The 24,141-nt window shown below is 45.3% G+C and overlaps 1 long non-coding RNA gene across 1 annotated transcript; it reads right to left on the reverse strand.

The window, feature by feature from the left end:
- Positions 1–460: 460 nt before the first annotated feature.
- On the reverse strand, positions 461–1,022 carry LOC131333097 (uncharacterized). The gene is made up of 3 exons (XR_009201707.1): positions 976–1,022; positions 814–865; positions 461–697 (listed from the first exon to the last, which is right to left on the reverse strand). It is a non-coding gene; the product is annotated as an uncharacterized LOC131333097 (long non-coding RNA).
- Between the last annotated feature and the right edge of the window lie 23,119 nt (positions 1,023–24,141).

The raw sequence follows: 24,141 nt of genomic DNA on the forward strand, positions 1-24,141 counted from the left end.
TTTTAGTATTAACAAATGTTCTTAGCTTGTCCTTGGCGGATATTAATTATCAAAACATGTCCTGGGCAGTCATTTTCCCAAACATCATCTACTTTCTCCGTTTCCTACAAGTATTCTCTCAGCTCTTTCAATTGGACTACCCCTTCGTCATTCCTATGTTTTGACAAAGTTGTGAAAATTCATCCAACATATTCATCTCCAACTCAATAAGGTTGCCTTGTGCATTAATTCCCAAGCACTCGTGAACGTGGGAAATAGTGAGAAGGAATGTCCGGCAATGAATAGTAAGTGAACGAGATTTAGGATCAAATGTTTTAACCAACTAGTTACATAATGGATGGTTAAGAGTACTCCTCAATTTAATATTCCACCCAACCCAATAAGCTTAACAACAAGGCGTTGATCTGTGTTTAACTTTTGTACAATTCCAACGATGGACTTTAAGGAAATACGATTCTGTAACTTTCTCTGCAAAAATCAACAAACATCACCAAATAAGTTGGCATTCGAAAATCAGGTCAAATCATGTTTACCTACTTATACAGGTCCCTACAATTGTACTAACTTTTTTGGATTTTGGCGGAAGTAAAGCTTTATGCTTGGCGAGGTCTTCTTTTGCCAACTCAGCCAAATGTTTTTACTTTTGCTTGTCTTCGTTCGACAGGTTTTTCCATTGCTGACCAATGTCCCTCTTCATCTGCATTATGTACCAAATCATGCAACTATGATCATAAAAACTTATCAACAACATTAGATGAAATATGTGTTCAAACAAATCAAAGAAAACACAACATGTGAAAATTATAATCTTACCTCATTTGTTATTTTTGTACCAATGTCTTTTAGATTGGCTATCACTTCATTGCTACTTGCACAAACATAAAGTAGTAGTCAAACATTGTGGTACAAAAATACATGACTACGTAAGCCTTAAATCACCGTTAAAATAATTAAATTTTCATTAACAAGGAATACTTATATAGAATGAAGGCCGATGGCACCCTTCCTTTCAAAGTTCCCTCATCAATAATCTAGCTGTCATGCTGAAAATACATAATTCATCGTGGGAGGGTTACAATCAAACATAATATCGAGATGAAAAAGTAATAATCAGCTCAAAATGTTCCATCATATCGGCAAATGGGGGTAAAATAAAGAAGGGAGAAGATAGAATCCGATTTCATCCATCAGATCATACATATGATCATGCAATCAAGCCATGGAAAACAGAAAGGTGATAAGTAATTATTGTCACAACCCTAGATTTACACTCGCGTTATCAAATCTCACTTGCTATACTAATCTCAGTTCCTATTATACCCCCCCCCCCCCCCCCTTTTATATCCTCTATGTTCTCACTTGTCTCTATTTAATCGTTAAAATTGACTCCAACCAACCAACTCACCAAACCTATCTTTCCGAAGATAAAATTAGAAATAATTACTCAAATATTCTAATGCATATTTTTTGCCCTATGGGTCACCAATTCACAAATAAAACAATGTTGTTTAAACCTTTAACAATTTCACAACTAAGACTCAGATGACTTGTATGAACACAAAATCGAGTTTATCATTACAGAATGAACATTGAAGGACAAAATTAGATGATACATGGGTTAAAAAACAAAAATTGACTTACCTTGCAGATGGTGATGGCAGATGTGGCGGCGCGTAACTCATGTGGATGGTGATGGCGGTGGGGGATGTGGAGAGTTCAACACCGTCGATGGTGTGGAAAGTTTAGACTGAAGGAGATAGTTTTGGGGAATTTCTTGCCTGATCATTTGGGTTGTCAATCCTTCACGTCCTTTAGTTTTGGGGGAAACAGTTTTTGTATGGGTTGACAGATGAGAGGAAGGTGAGGGGATGGAGATAGAGTTAGGTCACACAAACTTGGGCAAAATCGTGTAGATGGTGATGACGGATGGTGATGCCAGATGGTGGCGGTGTCGTGTGGATGTTGATGGCGGAAGGCGGCGACGGCATGTGGACGCTAATGGTGGATGAGCCGTTGTGGAGAGATTTAGCACAATCGGTGGTGTGGTGTGGAGAGTTCAAAGTGCCAATGAGATTTACTTTTGGGGAAAACTTTTTCCCTTCACTAGGTGGTCAATGCTCCATGTCACGTTAATTTCAAAATTTTGGGGAATTCTACTTTTTTTTTCGAGGGGGATTTTCTCCTTGTATGGGCCTAGTTGCAATATGATGGGTGTCCTTCATAAAAAATATTGTATGGATCACATTCAATGTGTCCAAACAAATTAAAGTGTTATACTGTACCACCCAATCTCTACGTGAGGTTTTTTATTGCAATCGAAACCTTCTATCTTTTACTTAATAGGGATTAGATTATTTATACCAAAAATGAAGTATATCTGTTTTCGTTTGTGGGTACACGCACCTAAAAATTTGATTTTGTCGAGTGCGCCCTTTTGGAAAAGCGCGACGAAATGCTCAATTCAGAGTCACCACTTAGGTTTTTTGTTGTATGCTACCCAAGGAACCGAACTTGAAACGCTTGCTACGTCGATTGATTTTGAAAAGGCGTAGACTAGTCTGTCGTAACCTTGATATCTGAAGTTCGGGAGCCAAGTTATGAGAGGGGAAGGATTTTAAGGCACCCCTCTTGTCCAATCCGGAGATCAGTCTCTACTCAGGCATTTGTAAAACATTTGCGCTTCTCTCTCATTAATCAATTTTTAGCAAGTTAGGGCGGAAAAACAGTTTAAAGGGATTTAAAATTGTAACATGTTGGCAGAATGTGATCGATAGCATGCTCGCTTATTGAAACAATTAGCATAGGATGAAAACAGACTCCTGTGGGGTTGTTTTAAACAGACTGGAAGGCACTGTTCTAGAGTGACATGCACAGGAAGAATGTCACGCCCTCGATTTTCAACATAAGTATAAATGATTTCCATAAATAAAACCTCATGATATCCCATACGATACCCAAAAGATTTATGTATTCTCATTCCCATAACTATACTTCCAAGTTCACAAGGTTCCAAAATATTACAACATCGGCTCGACGGCCCTAAATTAACATAAGTATTAAATGTCGAAAGAGGATTAAGGGTTACATTATTCCAAGTCAAAAGAATTACAATTTTAGTTACAAATGCATCTTTCAAAAGAGGTTTACAAAGATGAATGAGTAACTCCTTTGGTTAGCTTTCAAAAGTAATGTCCACACTCCAAGTACTCCAAGCATGCAAGCTATGGATCTGGGTTAGCACCTGAAAATAATATAAGGCTTAAGCTACACTAGCTCAGTAGAAAAGTCTACGCAAACTCTATATGCAAATGAGCAACACGGATAATCAAACGACAACGGATGTAAGCACAACCTATCATGGTCAAAGTGTCCATTTATCACCAATCCTTCTTCTCGACATACTCTTATATCTTATTCATTTCATTCGTGTCTCAATAACTCGTATCATCAGTGTGTCTGAGCCGAAGCTGCTGCCAGGCTGATTATGGGACCCCGATATCCCTTGCCAAGCACCTACCTCGAAGGTTAGGCCTTGAGTATTCAATATGAGCATTAGCTCCTGCTGGGCTGATTATGGGACCCCGATATCCCCTGTCAGGCACCCACCCATCGATGGGCCCCGAGTGTTCGCGCATCGTTCACATACTTAAACGTATCGTTCGTATTTTCAAAGTTCAACAAATAATATTTCACATTTTATAACTCAACGAGTTCACTTAAGTCCATCGGATACCACTCTAGTGCGAAACAAGTAACACTCTCCAAAACACTTGAAAGAATGCATAAACAAACCCATTGAAGTTGACGAGAAGCTTCAAAAAGTAATTTGGAAGAACGTAGGAAAAACTGCTGAAAAACATTGTAGCAGCTCAATTACCTACCGGTACATAAATGAGTTCTACCAGTAGAAGGGGGAGATTCTGCACTTGCCCTACCGGTAGATGAAAGTTCCTACCGGTAGAAATTGGAAACAGAGAGGTCAAGATTTTGAACGTAAGAATCTAATGCTTGGCCTACCGGTAGAAGAAAAGTTCCTACTGGTAGGTGAATGAACTTTTGAGTAGCTTTTGAGCTGTTGCAGTATGTTTGAGCTGGTTATGAAGAATTTCTCACTTGTCCTACCGGTAGGTGAAAAGTTCCTACCGGTAGGAAGAGTGTTTTTCTAGCGATTTTGAAAAGATTTTTAGATTTCGATCCAATCTCAATAACTACCGATACAAGCTCAAAAATAACACAAGAACACTCAAATAACATATAAAGAGAGGTAGAATTCCCTACCTCGAAGTTGAAGCACGAAACCCAAGCAATTACGAGCCCTAGCTTTCCGAAAATCGAAACCAAGTGCTATACGACTCCTCCGAGCTCAAACCAACGAAATATGGACCAAAATACGCGTAGAGGGTGAAGGATTGAATGTTGTTTTGAGTGGGTTTTGAGTTGTTAGGGTGAAATTTGGAGAGAGAGGGAGAGAGTCGAGAGATGAGAGGGAGACGGTGAGAAAGAGAGAGGGAAAATGATTTCATGCTCTCTCACACCCTCCTATATATACTCATATACATACAAATTACACATTGCACCCTTCCACAATCAATTTTATCACCTTAGCCCAAATCACATAAACACCACTATTTCCCATTTCTTTTTCAATTATAAACATTAAAAAATCAAATAAATTAAATACGGTTCTCTACAAAGAAACCAGTATCCACTGATCAAGTCACTGCATGCTGAATCCACCTACGTATGCCACTATAGCATACGCGTACGCCACTATAGCATACGCGTACGCCAGTAAGCCTAATCCCACAGTTCTTATTTTCAACCCTATGGGCTCTGGAAATGACCAGTGCACACCTAGGACAAACCAAACAGTTTATATAGCATGTAATATACAGTTATAAGCAGTTTAAATGGGCTATAAAGCCACAAAATAAATAAATACCCCATAAACTGTGCGGGGACAAAACAGAGGCCAAGGTCTAGTTACCCAATATAAAGGCCAGCCATTGGTTAGGGTACGACTTGCATGCGCGAGTAAACCGCTACAGCACGCAGGTTTGACTCCTTTGACCAGTGCTTGGTTTTACATTTTCTGGGTTCTGAGACATGTTCAGAAAGACTCCAAGGGCATTCCATTGCAACAGATATGAGTATTGACATGCAGCTAACAATTTTATCAAAGGAAATCAATAAACTTGTTTTTAACATGCTCACAGTGTGATATATGCATGTAAAAGCTTAAAACAACTAGACACCAATCCCCACGGAAAGTTTGCACGTACTGCTAAGGACTGGCGTACGTGAGCTTACGACCGGCGTACGCTGGTTCTAGCGATGACGATTTTTGAAACCTTGCCAGCTTTAGGGCCAGGACTGGTATTGATTACCAGTCTTGACCCTATCAGCCCCCCTCAGGGATCAGAACATATAGTATTATCAAGGTGTTATACCTTTGGTTTTTGGGTTTGGAAGGTGTTTGAGCTTTAAGTAGTGGCTTGAATGATGAATGATGTTATGGCTGAAGTATTACTTGTCAATTTCTTCTTTTGACAAAGAAGAAATGAACAAGTGATTTGGGTTAGGATTTGATGACTTTTGTAACTTGGTTTTCTAAACCTTTGCATGGGGTGCATAGGGAGGGGGGTATTTATAGGAGATGAGAGAGTGAAGGAGGGGTGTAACCAGCCAAAGGGAGGCTGGTTGGCTTGGAGTGTAAGTCTAAATGAGAGGAAAAGGCAATAGGTGGCTTGTGAGGGAGGAGGGAACATCTCCCTGTTTGAAGACGAATAAACAGATTCCTGGGGTGCCCCAAAAGTCCTGTGATCATGGTTGAATAAAGGTGATGGGACTAAGTTTGACCGACGTACGCAGGTAGTTGACCTGCGTGCGCGGGGGCCAAGCCTGCTCAACGGTCAAAGCTAACAGATGATTGACACGTGGCAAGTGGACCAGCACACGCTAGTGTGGGACCTGTGCATGCAGGTAGGGTTTCGGCTGAAGCTTCTTAGGTTAGGTTTAAAGGGGTTTAACCCCTCAAAGCTCAATCACACTAACATTCCCGGGGTGTTCTTGATCTGTTTCATCATCAGGGAATCAAATACCGTAAGTAATCTAATCTGGAAAGCCTAAAATAGGGTGTCTACCGCAGCGTCTCTTTAACAGAACTTGTAGCACCATCGGCTTGGTGCAAGTAACATCAAAGATTTCTAGATACCCTTCAAGGTAATCCAGAATAGAGCATACTAGCAAGGTACATATGTAAACTTAAAGAACTTGATTGGTGAATTGAATTGGATGGACAGACCATAGTTGGGGTGGCACGAGAGATTCCCATCGCCTCTCGAGCTATTTAAGATGACCTTGCAAGTGCCGAGGATGTTGTCAGACCAGCTGGGGGAAAGATAAGCATAACCAAAGAGATTACCATTGCCTCCTTTGGCAAAACGAAATGAAGTTAGGGGAGAATTCCATTGCCTCCGCTAACATAGGTAACAACTCCGTAGAAAATTTTCATCGCCTCCTTTGGAAATTAGGGAGATTTCCATTACCTCCGCTAATATAGGTAACAACTCCGTAGAAGATTTTCATTGCCTCTTTTGGAATGTCTTGAATCAACTTGCCAATGGCTCAACATTGACAGTAGAACGCCTCAACGTTGATTTGATTTGCCAATGCCCCAACACTGACGGTAGAATGCCTCAACATACCTTGATTTGCCAATGCCCCAACACTGACAGTAGAATGCCTCAATGTGCCTTGATTTGCCAATGCCCCAACACTGACGGTAGAACGCCTCAACATGCCTTGATTTGCCAATGCCTCAATGTTGATTTGATTTGCCAATGCCCCAACACTGATGGTAGAATGCCTCAACGTGCCTTGATTTGATGCATTTTCCTGCTTTTGACATTTGACATACAATATGCAACGATAGTGTATGCTAAACACATATGTACAAATTTAAAATGCAAGTGTAGTGAAGGGTGGCTCCTAGGGAAAGGACGACTCAAACTACTACCAGGACAAGTTTGATGGGCTACCACTGAGCCACACTTTCACTTTATTGCTTTGAGTTAAGATTCGGGCCTACGTGCCTAGGTAGAGAGACTTTTGAGTGGGTTAGAGCACCCTTTGACTTGATTTATTTTTGCATTGGGCCAATGTATCCCTCTGTACTTGATGTCTTGCTATTTTGACTACAGATGCCATAGCGGCGCTGTAAAAGTTGCATTACCTTCAGTTCATTGACCCTCTATGAAATCAATCGAAAGAGAGTACAAACCAAATGCTAATATCCAACTTGCATTGACGAGTGAACTGAGTCTACAAATAGACACATGCACACGTATATACTGCCCAGCTCGAAAGAAAGAAGAGTCCTAGGATATGACACAAACTATTCGACACACGAAAAATAATAAAATTTTGGGCATTAATGAGCCAAAACTCAAATCTCCCCTAGACGGGTGAAATGACACTTGCGTAAGATTAAACAAATGTACAACAACCCATACGAATTGACAAAAATCGAAAAAAGCGTCCCTACACGAGAAATAGACCTAAAGACTTGAAAAATGTCGCAAAGATGGACATAAAGCGCGAAGGATGACTTTTATAAGGCCCGGACAGAAACCAACACCCCCACATAGTCACATTAGGTCCACATGACCTGCACGACATGACAAAACTTGGTAAAAGCCCCTTGAGTGACATCAAAGTACTTTGAACTTGAAAGGAGCCACCGAGGACCCAAAATCTTCATTAAGAGCGACATTCGCTATGCTTAGAATAAGCTGTGAGCCACTAGGCCTCGCAAGCATTTTGTTCTGTTTTTCATGCTTAAAATGTTTTAAGGCTTTATGCTCAGCTTTTGTAATTGAAATAGCAGTTTGCATTAAAGTTGAAAGATGAAAGGTTTCCCCCTTATGTTTCTCCAATGAAGCTTGTTTTGTTCTTGACCTTTCTCGACCTTTGCAATGCACCAAAATGTCAACCATGGATCAATTTTGATAGAGTGTGTGACCAAGTCTCGAAGAGAGACTGCCTACATATCCCATTTTGGGGAATCAGGTCAAAACGTAGTTCAGGCTAAGGTTCACTCGTGTATTTTACCTCACCTTTTATGCTCTAACTTTTGCCTAGAACCGCCTTTTCAGGTTTTCGGTCTAGCGAGCTTTCAAATATTGCCTTTTACTTTTGCCTAGACCACCTTCATAGGTTTCTGGTCTAGCAGGCTTGCTCTAATTTTTGCTTGGAACTGCCCACCCTTGGGGTTTTTAGCCCAACGAGCTTCTCGCAGGGAAAAGCACCACTTGTGTTGATCTAGGTTAACCATGGTATTGAATTCGTCGTCATCGAGATCGATGATCTTTGGCCATAGCCCCAGATATAATGGCTTTGATAACGTAGGGTCCAGAATGCTTCAATTGAAATGCCTCGCTCTGGGCCATGTTTTTACACTTTCTAATTTGTGCTTGGCGAAACACCGTTGTTGCTGCTTTGAACACGATACGAGGCATGGAGCAAGGGGATTTGATGCTTCTTTGTCTTAGGATCAATGTCAAGCATGTCTTTTGTGCGACCATGCCAAGACGCCGATGAATTCTTCGAACCTATCTGATCGGGCGAAATGCTCCTTTGGGATAGCGTTGAACCAATTTTGAACCAGTCGGGGGTCTACCACATCTTTCAAGTTTATTGAAACTACTTCTTCTTTTAGTAGGCTGAGCATGCCTTTCATCTTCCCTTTCGGTGAGAGAACACATTTTCTTGAGGAAGTTTCATCGAAATCTATCCCTTCATTGTCAGGGTCGGCACAGTTTATTCAGAAGCTAGTGAAGCAGGATAATGCATTTAAAAAGAAAGCCCCATGGGGTTGTCAAGTATAGCAAAAGACTCAAATTGAAAATAGAAGCTACGATATGGAGGGCCGAGAGGCACAAACTCTGACTCAGAGCTAGACTTAGACTGACCTAATAGACTCGGCGCCAGACTCAGACTCGACAGTGTCAATGCAAAATAGACGCGATTTGAAAATGCAACTTTCATAGTTACCCATGGCTTCCATAAAAAGAGGTAGGATCTAAAGGATGTCAGGCCTAAGCAACAGCACTTCAGCTTCCTCAACTTCTTCAACCAAACCTACTTGGAGCTCCCTTGATCAATGGACTTCAGCCTGACAGTCTCTTCCTTCGATTGATCAGCCCAATCGTCAGCCAGTGCTTTCCAGCTTTCAGCCCCATCTTCTACTTCACAACCTACAGCCATCATGCTAACCCCGGGTTCAAACGAGATAGGCACAGCTAGTTTGGGTTGGTTTTGAGGGACGATATATAGGCTAGGGTTGAATATGGTGGAGCTTGGGTTGATTTGAGTGGAGGTGATAGATATCTGACCAACCAAAAGGTTAGACTTGTGTTGAGGCAAGGAGTTGGAAATGACGTTGGGCTTTGGCGGCGTTTGATCAGTGCCATTGTCAATGCGATTTTGTATCTCGTGTCAGAAATGCAAGCAGCTATTAATGAGATGGCCATGCATTTGATGGAAGGCACAGAAGTGGTTGGCGTTGTAGTTGGCAAGTAGGACCTTGGGCAAAGGAGTTGGGGTTAAAGGTTTGAGATAACCGGATTGGAAAAGCTTCTTCATCATTGCGGACAGAGGTGCCTCGAAGACAGATAAACTCCGAGGTTGGGTTCAGGATCGAAAGTTTTGAGCGTTTCGAATTTGGTTGATATCAGCAGTATGACTAGAATTGAAAACCGGAGCATCGCTCCCACTTGTAGTTGTATTGGAGTAGTTGTTGTTACCAAACATCGCGTTACTATTTCCAAAATAGGGCCACGGCTTCGCTTTCTGAGTAGAGGAAGAAGAGGACTATCCTTTTGGCAGAACTCCAGTTTGCAGTGCCTCCTCGATGGCCAAACCAGACTCAAAGAAAGTCTCGAAGTTGGCAGATGCTTAAACCATCACGAGATTCTTGGCATAGTCGGGTTGCAGGTTTCGGGAGATGATGCGAATTTGATCCCTCATGCTCGGATGATCAGTCATTAGGGCGGCCTTGCTCCTCCACCTCCTGATAAAATCAGCAAAGGACTCCTTTGCTTACGTCTTTGTAGACTCCAACTCTCGAGTAGTCATCTTTAGCTGAGAGTTGTAGTTATACTGCAAGACCAAGGCAGCCCCTATGTCTTCCCAAGTTCTTCTTTTGGAGACGTCGAGAGATAGAAACCATTGAAAAGCCAAGCCAGAGAGCATTTGAGGGAACATCTAAGCCATCGCGTCATCCTCGACCCCAAGCAGCTTCATTGCAGTGTGGTAACCCAACAGATGAGTCTTCGGGTCACCAATCCCATCGAATTTAGAGAAGTCTGGCATTTTGAACCTCTCGGGAGACCTGGCATTCGGAAAGAGGCAAAGCCGTTCCATGTCCAAACTGCCAGCCCTTGGTTTTTCAGATTTGGAGGCAATCTCCTCGAGCTTGGCCATCTTAGCTATTAGAGCAGCCATTTCAGGATTGGGAACAACTGCTTCATGGTGAGGAACTTGAACTTCAGGCTCGGGATCGACTCTCTCTTGCTCGACTCTTTCTCCTCTTGCCGAGAGTCACTCATTTATCAAGGCGAGCAAGTTAACCATAGAAGTCTCGGCCTGATCGGCCTTTTACTGCATGATTCCCATGTTGTGCTGGAGGTTCACAAGAACAATAGCTGAATCCTGAGGAGCATTGGCCATGACGAATGCTTGAGCGCGAGTTGATGGCGTTAAGAAAGGAGAGGACGGAGGTGTGTCATGCAGTGTTGTCGGCGGTGAATTTACCTTTGACGGTGAACTAGCTAGAGCTTCCGTTGAGACTGACTGAGGAAACAGCCTAGCAAGTTGTAGGGAGGTATTCCCGAGCACGTACAATTAGTTGCCGAACACGTGATATTCGGGAGCACGTGGTAAGTACGACAGGACTTACCGCCGGGCAGTTCGGTGAACAGCGATATGGACCAATGATATGGGAAGTCCTTGATCCATGCAATCTATTCGGCAAATTAAAGGCCAATGATAAGAGAAGTCATGGCTATAAACTGACTGTTCGGCAGTTAGAGACATTCCGATTACATTGGACCAAGATACATGTGAAGTAGCTGGTCCAAACAGACTGCTCGGTTATGATACAGTCGAACAGTTGAAGTAAGAACTAAGCACGTAAATACGAGTGATGACGGGACAGTCATCATGCAAGGCAATAGTCTAAATAATTGATGAAGGACCAGTTACAAGTGAAGTGATTCGTCCGGACAGTCTGTTCGGCTATGAGATAGCTGAACAGAGAAAGAAATCCGATCAGATGTTGGAGTAAAAGGAACTTTCTAGAAGGGTCCAGAAACAGTGGTATTCCGTTAAGGAATAAGATCCCGAGAATATAGGGTCTGAAAAAGATACCCAATGAGAATGGGATGTTCGGTCAGTAATGGAAAAGAATCCTGAAAGGACTGTTTTCCATAAACTGATAAAGGAAATAAGAATCTTTGATATCCTGGGTTTCCTATACGAGTTAGGAATCCTATGGCAACAGGAATGCTTGGGCAACAAGCATACAAAAATCTATAAATATGAGGTAAACCTAGAGGCAAAAGGTACGAAATACACTGCTTTCTTACTGCTTTCCTACTGACAATTAGGGTTTTAATTGCTAGTACGTGATACTAACAAAGGCATCGGAGGGCCTTTGCCACGAGAGGCAAAGGTGCGCTCACCCCATGTCTATTTTGCAGATTAGGGTTCCGACGACGAATTAGGGTTCCGGTGAAGAGGCACGAACAAGCCGTTGCAATCCAGTTGATCCGAAGCATCAATTGTTTTCATCCCCCTACAATTGGCGCCGTCTGTGGGAAACGAACGAGTTCCCTTTTGAAAAATAAGTACGATGGAAGAAGATTCAGCTACTCCATTTAGTCCAAAGGACCAGTTGGGTGGGGGAAGAGATAAATCCCCACCAGGCGCTCCGAGAAAGCCAACTGGTAGACATGACAGAGGTAGCTCCAAAGAAAAAGGAGACAAAACTGCTACTGGCTCCACGAGAAGGAGTAGGTCTCATCGAAGAGAAGAGTCAGTTACCCGTTCAAAGAACATACACGATGATGACGATGTCCTTGATGAGAAGAGAAGGGAAATCGAGGAGCATGCTCGTTTAATTAAAAAACGAGAGTATGAGATTCAGGAGTTGCAGCGGGTACGAGAGCACCCAGAAGATTCTGGACTCTCTCGTAGGCATTCCCAAAGAGATGGAAGGACGCTGGTAGTCCATAGGCAGACCCATTCACGAAGAAGAAGAAGCAGAAGTCCTGTCATGGGGCGTTATGAGGCTTCTCCACGAAAAAGGGGAAGAAGAAGTAAAAGCCGAACAGAAGAGAGAAGGGCTTCTTCACGAAAAGGGAGAAGCAGAGACAGAAGTTCCACCCCCGAAGAGGAGGGAACAAGGAAACATCATCGAGACAGGTATGAGAGACCTGATGCTGATTGGGCCAAAGCCGCGGCTCACAAATCCAAGGAGTTCGAGGATGGGACAGTGACTGCACGAGAAGCAGCACGGAAGGCATTAAGTAATATTGCGGCCTCCCCATTTACAAAGAGGCTGCAAGAGGCTAGGTTGCCGACAGAGTGAAGCACGGTGCGTTCGTACTTTACGAGACAAATACGGATCCCGTGGCTCACATACAGCATTATCAACAGGCTATGTTTATGCATGAAGGGGATGATTCCATCTTGTGCAAGATGTTTCCCTCCAGTCTTGGCAAGGTGGCTTTATCCTGGTTTCATAAACTGGCCCCACGATCCATACGAGGATGGAGGCCGAGGAGTTCACTGCTCGTTTCTTGACAAGCAGAAAAGCCCCAAAGACTTTTTAGAGTCTTTCCACCATGAAACAGGAGGAAAACGAGCAGATCAGGGATTATGCAAAGAAGTACTGGGAGACTTTCAACGAGATTGAAAGTTACAGTGAGGGGTACACAATTGCTACCTTCAAGACTGGTTTGCCTGTTCGGGGAGACCTGCGCCGATCATTGAATAAACATCCAGTAGCCACTTTGGCTAAATTGATGGAACGAATAGAGCAACATGCCAGAATGGAGGATGACATACTCCGTGAGGATGGCAGGACAGTTGCCAAACAGCCGAAGGTGCCGGCCAAAAAGGTGGAGAAGCCAGAGCCCAAGACTTATAGAGAGAGAAGGGAATATGGGCAGGCTAAGAAAGAGCCGTACAAAGATAAGCAAGCTCCTGATCCAAAAGCTTTCTTTTCTATCACTACGGTTTGGAAGGAACCAATAACAGGATTCTTTATCGAATAAAGAATCAGCCATATTTCAAGTGGCCCCCGAGTCTAGGCGGAGACAAGGATGCAAAACGTGCTACGAATCAGCACTGCAGTTATCACAAAGATTGGGGCCACATGACCGAGGATTGTGAGATGTACAAAATGCACCTTGATGATTTGGTCTCTCGGGGCTATCTCAAGGAATTTATCCAGGAGGATCCTAAGGAGAAAGGGAAAGCAATGGAGCTGGGTTACGAACAAAACCCTAAAGGTGTGATCCATATGATACATGGGTTGGCTACACCTTATACGAGGAATGAGGTAAGGTTGTTGCAAAGGCAAGTCAGACATGATCAGCATGTGATGCGTTTGGGAAATAAGAGAGGACGAGAGAATGATGTGTGCAACGAGAGCAAAGCATTCACTGACGATGACTTGGGGGAGGTCCAAATACCCCACAACGATGCATTGGTCGTAACCCTACAAGTTGGAGAGTATGACATCGAGAGAATTCTAGTGGACTCGGGGAGTTGTACAGAGGTATTGTACTATGATGCATTCAAGAAGCTGGGGCTGGCCCAAACAGACTTAGAACAGTCTACAACACCTCTCATTGGGTTCGGTGCAGGAGCAGTCTGGCCCCTAGGGAAGGTAACGTTACCTGTTCGGGCTGGGTCAGTGGTGTTGAGAACAGATTTCCTAGTGGTCGATGTTCCTTCTTCCTATAACGCGATTATAGGGAGGACATGCTTGCACAAGATGAGAGTAGTCTCCTCGATTTATCACCAGATGGTGAAATTCCCAGGTTCAAATGGGATTGAGGTACTTAAAGGCAACCAGAAGGTGGCACAACAGTGTTTGATTTCCATTATCAAAACTGCCCCAAAGGTCCACCATGTTCATACATTAAAAATACCTGATCAACCAACTATCGAGGATGTTGGAAGAAGTCCGGCTGAAAAAGTGGTTGAAGGATTGGAGAAAATTCAGATCAACGAGACTGATCCTGAAAGATATTTTCTAATTGGAGAATCACTACCGGCAGACGAAAAGGCTGAATCGATAAGATTTCTGAAAGAGTATATTGATGTTTTTGCATGGGTGCCAGAGGAAATGCCCGGGGTGGATGCAGATGTAATATGTCACCATTTAAACATTGACCCACAGCACAAGCCGATCATTCAGAAAAAGCGAAGGGCAGCCGTGCAGCATATAGATGCAGTGATTGAGGAGGTCGATCGTTTACTGGAGGCCAAAGCAATACGTGAAGTCTATTACCCAGAATGGTTATCCAACACCGTTGTGGTGAAGAAAAAGAATGGGAAGTGGCGTGTCTGTGTGGACTTCACAGACCTAAACAAAACGTGCCCTAAGGATAGTTTTCCTTTGCCCAGGATTGACCAATTGGTTGATGCAACCTCTGGATACGAGCGAATGAGTTTTCTCGATGCATATCGAGGATATCATCAGATTGCTATGTTTGAACCTGATCAAGAGAAGACTTCGTTTATCACACCTCGGGGGTTGTATTGCTACAGTGTTATGCCGTTTGGGCTGAAGAATGCCGGTGCAACATACCAAAGACTTGCAACCATTATGTTTAAGAAGCTCATTGGAAAAACTTTGGAAGTTTACAAAGATGATATGGTGGTAAAGAGTCGAGAAAAAGGAGGGCATATTACTGACTTAAAAGAAGTGTTCGAAATCTTAAGGAAGTATAAACTAAAACTCAACGCCTCGAAGTGTGCGTTTGGAGTTGGTTCAGGAAAGTTCCTGGGCCATTTGGTAACCATGAGAGGGATAGAGGCATACCCCGATCAGATTGATGCCCTACAAAGACTACAGAGTCCCAAAACTACCAAAGAAGTCCAGAGGTTGACTGGAATGGCAGCAGCACTTAACAGATTCATCAGCAGGTCAAGTGATAAGTGCAGACCCTTTTTTCAATTGCTGAAAAAGAGGGAGGGATTTGAATGGGGAGCAGAATGTGAGCAAGCTTTCCAGGACCTGAAGAGGTACCTGGCCGAACCCCCACTGTTGTCAACTCCACAGCCAGGTGAGTCTTTAATTCTGTACTTAGCTGTTTTCGAGCATGCAGTAAGTGCAGTCCGGCTGAGGGATTTGGGGATCGAACAAATCCCTATTTATTATGTTAGCAAGACATTGTTGGATGCAGAGACGAGATATCTGCCTTTAGAAAAACTTGTCCTGGCACTTAGGACAGCCACAAGGAAATTGCCACACTACTTCCAAAGCCATAAAGTTGTGGTTTATACTGAGTTTCCATTAAAATCATTGCTATGAAAGGCAGACTTTTCGGGAAGGATCTCGACATGGTCCGTGGAGTTAAGCCAGTACGATCTCGAATATCAGCCGCGCACAGCAATCAAGGGCCAAGTGTTGGCTGATTTTGTGGTAGAATTTGCACCCACTGTGGCTCCCCTACCTCCTACGAGAAAGGAACAGGTGACTGAGACATCATCCATGAAGGATCAACCTTCAGCCGAACAGGATCCCACGGAGTGGAAGCTATTCGTTGACGGATCAGCATGTAATACTGGTTCTGGAATTGGGGTAGTCCTGTTTCCTCCTCAAGGAGTTCTGATTGAACTATCTGTTCGGCTTGGATTCAGTGCAACGAATAATGTAGCTGAATATGAGGCACTTCTGGCTGGATTGAGGAGTGCAAAACCCTTAAAGCAGAATGGGTTAGGGTGTATTGTGATTCTCAGCTTGTGGTACATCAGCTGTCCGGCGAGTATGAAACTCGAAATAAAAAGATGTTGGCTTACGTGCAGGTAGCCAAGGACTTGCTTGATACCTTCGAGAGGGTATATATCAAGCAAATTAGTTCTGGACAGAATGCTCATGCAGATTCTTTAGCTTGGTTGGCTGCAGCTGTACCAACCAAGTTCAAAAGAAAGGTGTCAGTCGAATATCTGAATAAGCCGAGCATTGGGAGGAGTGAAGACTTAATCTTGGACGTGAACCAAGGACCAAGTTGGATGGACCCAATCATGGAGTTCTTACAAGACGAGATACTCCCTTCTGACAAAAAGGAGGCCCACAAGATAAGGGTCAAATCTGCCAGGTTTTGGCTATCTCCAGAGGGTAAGATATACAGGAAATCCTTTACAGGCCCATATTTACTATGTGTACATCCTAAGATGGTACAAAAGTTCCTTCATGAAATCCACGAGGGAACATGTGGGAGCCATGCTGGAGGCAGATCAATTGCCCACCGAGCAATTACTCAAGGATACTGGTGGCCACACATGCAAGAAGATGCAAAGGTGTATGTGAAGATTTGTGAGAAGTGTCAAAAATTCTCACCAATGATTCGAACACCCGCCGAAGATTTGGTGCCTTTGACAAGTCCCTGGCCTTTTGCTCAATGGGGGATGGATATCGTGGGTCCATTGCACAAAGCAACTGGGAATCGAAAATTCCTGCTTGTAGCAACTGACTATTTTACAAAGTGGATTAAGGCAGAACCACTGGCCAAAATCACTAAACCTATGATAGAAAGGTTCGTGTGGAAAAGCATCATCACTCGCTTTGGGGTCCCTTATTCATTGATCACAGACAATGGATCCCAATTTCAGAAGAAATTCAAGGCTTTTTGTGCCCAGTATGGAATAAGAAATTATTATTCCACCCCAGCCTACCCTCAGAGTAATGGGCAAGCAGAGGCGTCTAATAAAACAATCCTTGATGGAATCAAGAAAAGACTGGACAAAGCTAAGGGAAAGTGGCTTGACGAGTTACCATTAGTTCTATGGGCTCACCGAACAACGCCTAGGAGGTCTACGGGAGAGATCCCCTATTCATTGGCCTATGGAACTGAGGCTGTCATACCTCTGGAAGTGGGTCTGCCGACCAACAGGACCGTTTTGGTTGAAAGTGGAGGCAATGACAGGGCCCTTCAAATCGAGCTTGATCTCGCCGAGGAGAGGAGAGAAAAGGCCTTGGTACATCTTGCTTCTTACCAAGAACAGCTGATGAAAAGCTACAACAAGCATGTTCATCCTCGAGAATTTGGTGTTGGGGACCTCGTGCTACGAAAAGTGCTCGGCAACACCAAGGTGGCTAACGAAGGCAAGCTGGGGGCCAACTGGGAAGGCCCGTATAGAGTAATTGAGACTGTAGGCATAGGAGCCTATCGATTGGCAGATTTGGATGGTAATCCAATTCCAAGGCCTTGGAATGTTCATAATCTGCGAAAGTTCTTTGTTTAGAAGTATTAAAGTCTGTCTTAGATTTGCACTACGTGATTATGTGGGAATTACGAATATAATTCCCTTGTTCTAGTTTTGATTATTTTAGTTGCAAGGGGTACGAATAACGCCCTCTTGAGTTTTGCAAATTATGAATCAAATCATTTTTTAGTATACCTACTGTGTTTTTGGTATTTGTTTACAAAATACGAACTACGAGATTAGTTTCCCTCATTCGTATTGGGAAGCAGGGTATATATTTAAGTACGTGCAACTTAAATGTGGTTGAGTACGTGAAACTTCACACCTGTATGATTGTTTGTAAACAGTCTGTTAGACCATTTTTAAAGTACGTGAAACTTAACGAATACAAGTACGAGACACTTGTAAACGTTTATTGGCTTGGCTTGAAAACATAACGAGTATATGTTAGCCACATTTATTCAAGTACGAGAAAACTTAAAAACGTTAAGTACGTGAAACTTATAAATATCTGTTCTTAAGTATGTGAAACTTAAAAGAACACCTATATGATTATATGAATCTTACAAGTGTTTGTACGAAAACACTTGAAGGATTTGAGGACGAATGCAAGTATGAACACACTTGTATGTACTAAACAATAGAACGAGACACTGGGAAACTGTGGGCAGCGTGCCCTTCGGAATTTCCGGATTCCGAGACGCGAGGGCCCAGATCGAGGGAGCGCGAGCGGGGAAGCAAGCGCTTGCAAAATACAGAGTCGCCACTCGGGTTTGAAGGTCCAACACCCAAGGAACCGTATTTCGAAGCACTTGTCGTGCTGTTTGATTTGAAAAAGTTTAAGGAACCAGTCCGTCATAACCATGCACCAACGGATCGGTGAGCAGATTGATTGCTGATCCGAAATCGGACGGATAGATCATCGCTGACTCGAAATCGGACGGATAGATCGTCGCTGATTCGAAATTGAACGGATAGATCGTCGCCGATTGATAATTGGACGGATGGATCGTCGCTGACTGATAATCGGACGGATGGATCATCGTTGACTGATTATCGGACGGATGGATCGTCGTTGATTGATTATCGGACGGATGGATCGTCGCTGATTGATAATTGGACGGATAGATCGTCGTTGACTGATTATCGGACGGATGGATCGTCGTTGATTGATAATTGGACGGATAGATCGTCGTTGACTGATTATCGGACGGATGGATCGTCGCTGATTGAAATCGGACGGATGGATCGTCGCTGATTGAAATCGGACGGATGGATCGTCGTTGATTGATAATTGGACGGATAGATCGTCGGTGACTGAAAATCGGACGGATGGATCGTCGTTGATTGATAATTGGATGGATAGATCGTCACTGATTGATAATTGGACGGATAGATCGTCGTTGATTGATAATTGGACAGATAGATCGTCGCTGATTGAAATCGGACGGATGGATCGTCGTTGACTGATAATTGGACGGATAGATCGTCGTTGACTGAAAATCGGACGGATGGATCGTCGCTGATTGATAATTGGACGGATAGATCATCGTTGACTGATTATCGGACGGATGGATCGTCGCTGATTGATAATTGGACGGATAGATCGTCGTTGACTGATTATCGAACGGATGGATCGTCGTTGATTGAAATCGGACGGATGGATCGTCGCTGATTGAAATTGGACGAATGGATCGTCGCTGATTGATAATTTAGACTTTACACGGGCAGACCACTGCTGGGGATATAAATGCGCCTTGGATTTCAAAAGTCATCAACTCACAATAAACCTCAAAATTGTTGCAGCGCCTAAGTGAGAACCTATGGGCTCTTGAGGGTGGATAAGCATGATTGGGGGCCTGTACAGAAGCTGCATTGGGCCTGGAGGCCCAACCCAACCATCCCGCGACATATTCACATCGTCGCGCGAGGGTTATCTGTTCAGGCCTGGGTCTGTTAAGAGCCCAAACCCAGCTCGGACCTGTTTTCTTCCATACAATCGACGGGGACGTTCGAAAACCGCTCACAGCAGTTTCGAACTCCCTCCAACACTATTCTCTCTCAAACTCTTCCTCTCCAAACCCTTGATTTCGTCCAAAAACCAAGCAAACCCACGTGCGTATCATCATCCATGGCGGATCACAGCGATATCCGAGGTAGTGAACAAGTGGTTGATCGTCCGGAGGACGGGGGAGGACCAATGGAGGTCGAAACAGAGAATCGGCCGCGAGCGGGGGCCGCTGCAGACGCCAGTGTAGAGGCAATTAGCGGCGGCGATGTCGAATAGGGTCACGAGCAGGAGGTGGGTGGCGAAGGTGACCATCGCGCGATGGTGTCAGATCATCGCGCGAAGGAGGAGGCCGGGGCGACGGGGCCTGTTGTTCAGCCATTGGATCCGAGCATGGCAGTAGAAGGCTCGGTGGTGATTGGTGGTGGTTTTGGCAAAGACGCCGGCAGTAGTGGTGATGGCACCGGGCCGAGTGAGACCCCGCCGAGGGACCCGGCGAAGGGCAAGGGCAAGGCGACTAAGGAGGAGGAGGCCACGGAGGTTCCTGAGGAGGAGGTACTGTTTCGGCCGCGGGCCACATCATCGGGCCACAGGCCGATCACAAGACAGGATCTTGCGGAGTTCCTGAGTGACGAGAGATTAGCCCGACTTCTAGAAGAGGATCCCATGATTGGGGCCGCCGTGTTGGAGGCTCGAGAGGAGCGCGAGCGAGAGATAGCCGCTTCAGAGGCTACGGCGAGGGCCGAGAGGGCGAGGGCCGAGAGGGCGAGGGCCGCTGAGGAGGAGGTTTTGAGGGATGCGGAGGCCGAGGAGCGGGTTGGAGCGAGGGGCATGGACCCAGGGTGACAGCGGTGTCCGAGGCAGAGAGTTTGACTCGTGCTCCATTTTCAGCAGAGGAATACAGGCCACCGGTCCCACACCTGTTCGTACCATCAGGTCTCGCGACGTACAGGCCACGGCAAGCGGAGTATGACCCCGAGCTTGTTCTGCGAGACCCCGATACCCACATTTCGAGCAGCTGGGCTGAGGTAAATTTCTGAAATTCCTTCATGTCCTTTCGTGATTGTAAATTCAATACAATGCATGTGCTTAAATACCGAGGAACATAGTGTAATCCTTTGAAGTAGATCCAAATAGTGACACTATAGTTCACGTTGAATGCCATGCATGAGACATAATAACTTGAACCAACCATCTACTGCCAAGTTGTATTGATTACCTAGAACTTGAGAATGAAAGCCTCACATGCTGATATATCCCCTGTTGCTTGTTTCCGTGTCTAATGCAGGAGAGAGCGAGACAGAGGGACATCCGGGGTTTCGGGGGCGCCTGTAGCTCCTTGGCTTTGTACCAGGGTTTGCCGGAGAGGGTGAGGCAGTTGGTGGATATGGCAGGTTTTGGGGAGTTCATACAGACCCTGACTCGGGCCAGGAATGACCACGCGGTCTTGGTTGCGCTTGCAGAGAGGTGGAGGGATACCACCAACACCTTCCACCTGCCGCTCGGGGAGATGACAGTGACGCCCACGGACTTTGCAGCGATCACTTGGTTTGAGGGTTGGAGGCGACCCCATCCCGTTTGACTCGGGCATTCAGGAGGACGAGGCGGCCCTGGACTGGTTCTTGGGAGAGGTGCCCAAGGTTGAGGAGGGGATGGCGAGATATGGCCAGTTCACGAGGTACCTTGCAAAGGAGGTGGCGACGGAGCAAGAGGCGGAGCAGATGGCCCGGGCGTACTTGCTGTATCTTTTTGGTGCTACCCTGTATCCGAACAGGCGTAGCAAGGTCCATCTATCGTACTTACCCGCACTGAGGGATCTGAGGACAGCCTCGCGCTTTGATTGGGGAGGGGCTGCGCTTGGCGCAGCTTATGGCTTTATGGGGGACTCGTCGAGGACTGAGATGAGCACTGCTGGCTACTGGCGGATTTGGGAGGTATGATCATAATAGAGTAAAGTACATTTCCATTATATACTTATCTGTTTGAATATACGAACCGCTCAAAAACATTCCTGCATTGTACTAATGATTTAAACTTTGATAACTGTGCAGCTCTGGGCCTACGAGGTTTTGAACATGTGTCGTCCAGTGACGAAGAGCCTGGACTTGGGGATCCTCCCGCGTGCTCATATCTGGAGCAAGAAGAATATGGGAGAGAAGAGAGGGAGAGGTGACCTGAACGGCTTCAGGATATACCTAGACGAGCTCCGACCCTCACAGGTATGACATGACTTTATCAAAACAGAAATATGCATCCCTTTTATTGCTTTAATGCTGTCGCTGACCGACGTTTGCATTGCTTGCTCGTGCAGGTAGAGTGGGATCCCTGGAGGGTGGCAGAGTCAGAGCCCGAGTACTTAGCCAGGAGCAGGGCCGTGACGGCGAGCAGAGTGCTGCTGGAGTCGGCTTTTGGTTGGCAGTGGTACTTGGGCGACCGAGTGACACGCCAATCACTTGGCCATGCAGGGTTCCAGGTGCCCGGGCCGCTTCCACCACGGGCCTCACACACAGGGGAGTACACGTTGGCCGAGCTAGAGGTCTTCACGCGGCCTGACACCGACTTGACACGCTACCTGCGTCTCGGCATGGACTATGCAGTCTACCAGAGGGAGCGTTTGGCAGGGCCATTGAGAGTACGAGAGTTCAGGGAGGTCCGGAGTCAGGCCCGTGGAGCTGCTGAGGAGAGGAGAGCCGTCACTGCGAGGCAGAGCAGTGGTGAAAGTCGCGCGAGGCGGGGTCCGAGTGGACCTGTGAGAGGTGGGCCGCCAGAGTTGACATGGCATATAGCTGTGGTGGATTCTCAGGGCAATCCGGCCGAGCTACACCTTGTTCCTGCCAGAGTTGAGCCAACGCCCGTCACCGTGCCGGTAAGACATTGTAGCTTTCATTATTGTACTTCCATAAAGTCTTGAAATATTGCTCCATTGCTTATATTCAAATCATTCCTGCAGGTACCCAATGAGTGGGCGAACGAGGCCGTTCGGCGTATGCTTGCACTGGAGAACGTGATAAGGCGGGCGGCGAGTAGCCTGCCCTTGGACTTGCGCTACCCACCACCGGCAGCTCAGAGATCTCAGGTATATCCTTCAGAGAAACGACACATTCCTGCATTCGATACTTGACATATGCATGCTTTGCTCGATTCAGAGTATACTATAATTGCTGTCAACTTTGAAATTGATTGTACCTGCTTGCAAACATATAATGCATAGAATGTATACTAGATGTGCAAAATTTTACAATGCAGACACAGGGACGGGCGGCTCCTAGGAGGAAGAGCGCGAGAGAGCCTCCACAGAAGAAGCTAGCAAGCAGGACTCCTGCTCCTCCACCTACTACTAGACCACAAACACAGGGCGTACAGCCACCCGTCGCGAGTGAGAAGGAGGCCCGAGAGGCCGTGGCACGCGCAGAGGAGAGTTATCAACTGAAGATGCGCCAAAGGCCCTCGCAAGACGAGCCGGTCCGCAAGAAGCGGCTGATCCTGCCCGAGGATTCTGAGGAAGAAGAGGAAGATGAGGGAGAAGAAGAAGAGGAAGAGAAGGAGGAGGTGCCTGACAGCAGTGGTTCAGACGACTCAGCCGATGATCCTGGTTTTAGACAGGATCCTAGAGAGAGAGACGACGACGATGACGATGATGGATGGTGACTGGTTCGGGGAGCACTGAAGGTTACTAAGAAGCCTCATTTCTCTTTCCACATCTTTGATTTTTGCTTTTCGGGCCTGCGCGCCCGCGTAGATAGATGGAAGGCCGGAGTGCCTTAGTTGATACTTGATACATGTTTTTTGGGGCCTGTGTGCCTTTTTGACTTGATGGGCGAGTGTGCCCGAGCTGACATGATGACTTTTGACTGGCCGAAGCGCCGCATGCACAGTAGTCTTCTTTACTTTGACATGGATAGATATGGATTAGCTATAAAATTTGCATTTTCAGTTCATTTTACTCTTGTAATGAACTTGGAATAAATAAACACTTGCCACTAATACCATGCTTGCATTGCTAATGTACCGAGACTGTTCACAAACGCACACATACGTACAGACAGAATTAATTCAGAGGAAAAAACGAAAATGTACCCCAGGATACGGTCAGGATACGAGGATACGAAGGAATGAAATATTGGACATTTAAAAGCCAAAACCCAAAATATTCTAACTTGGATAAAGAGGACACTTCCGTGAGGTCATGTATATACAAAATGACCTACGAGAGCCGACGGATTCGAGAAACACCTCCCGAAACGCAAAATTGCCCAAAAACCTTACGAAGGACACAAAAGGGACACGAGATGGGAAAACATGTCTCTATTATGTCCCGGACTGAAACCGACACCTCCGTACAGTCACATTAGGTCACCATGACCCGTACGGCCTGAGAGAAAAGGACACGGACCTTCGGACCGAGTTTCGAACTCCCGAAATGCTCATTTGGCCTTGAAACGGGCCACCGAGGGCTCGAAAACCTCGTTAAACACAATATCTCGAATCCGATGCTTGGATATGGTTGCATAAGCTCATAGTGACTTGCCAGAACCATAAAAGTTGCAAAAGTACCCTTGGAATAGGAAGCGACCAAAATTGGACAGTAACTGGTGGAATCTGTCAAAATGCAGGTTGAACAGTCGCGC

Source organism: Rhododendron vialii, chromosome 1a, assembly GCF_030253575.1.
Source record: "Rhododendron vialii isolate Sample 1 chromosome 1a, ASM3025357v1".
Lineage (NCBI taxonomy): Eukaryota > Viridiplantae > Streptophyta > Magnoliopsida > Ericales > Ericaceae > Rhododendron > Rhododendron vialii.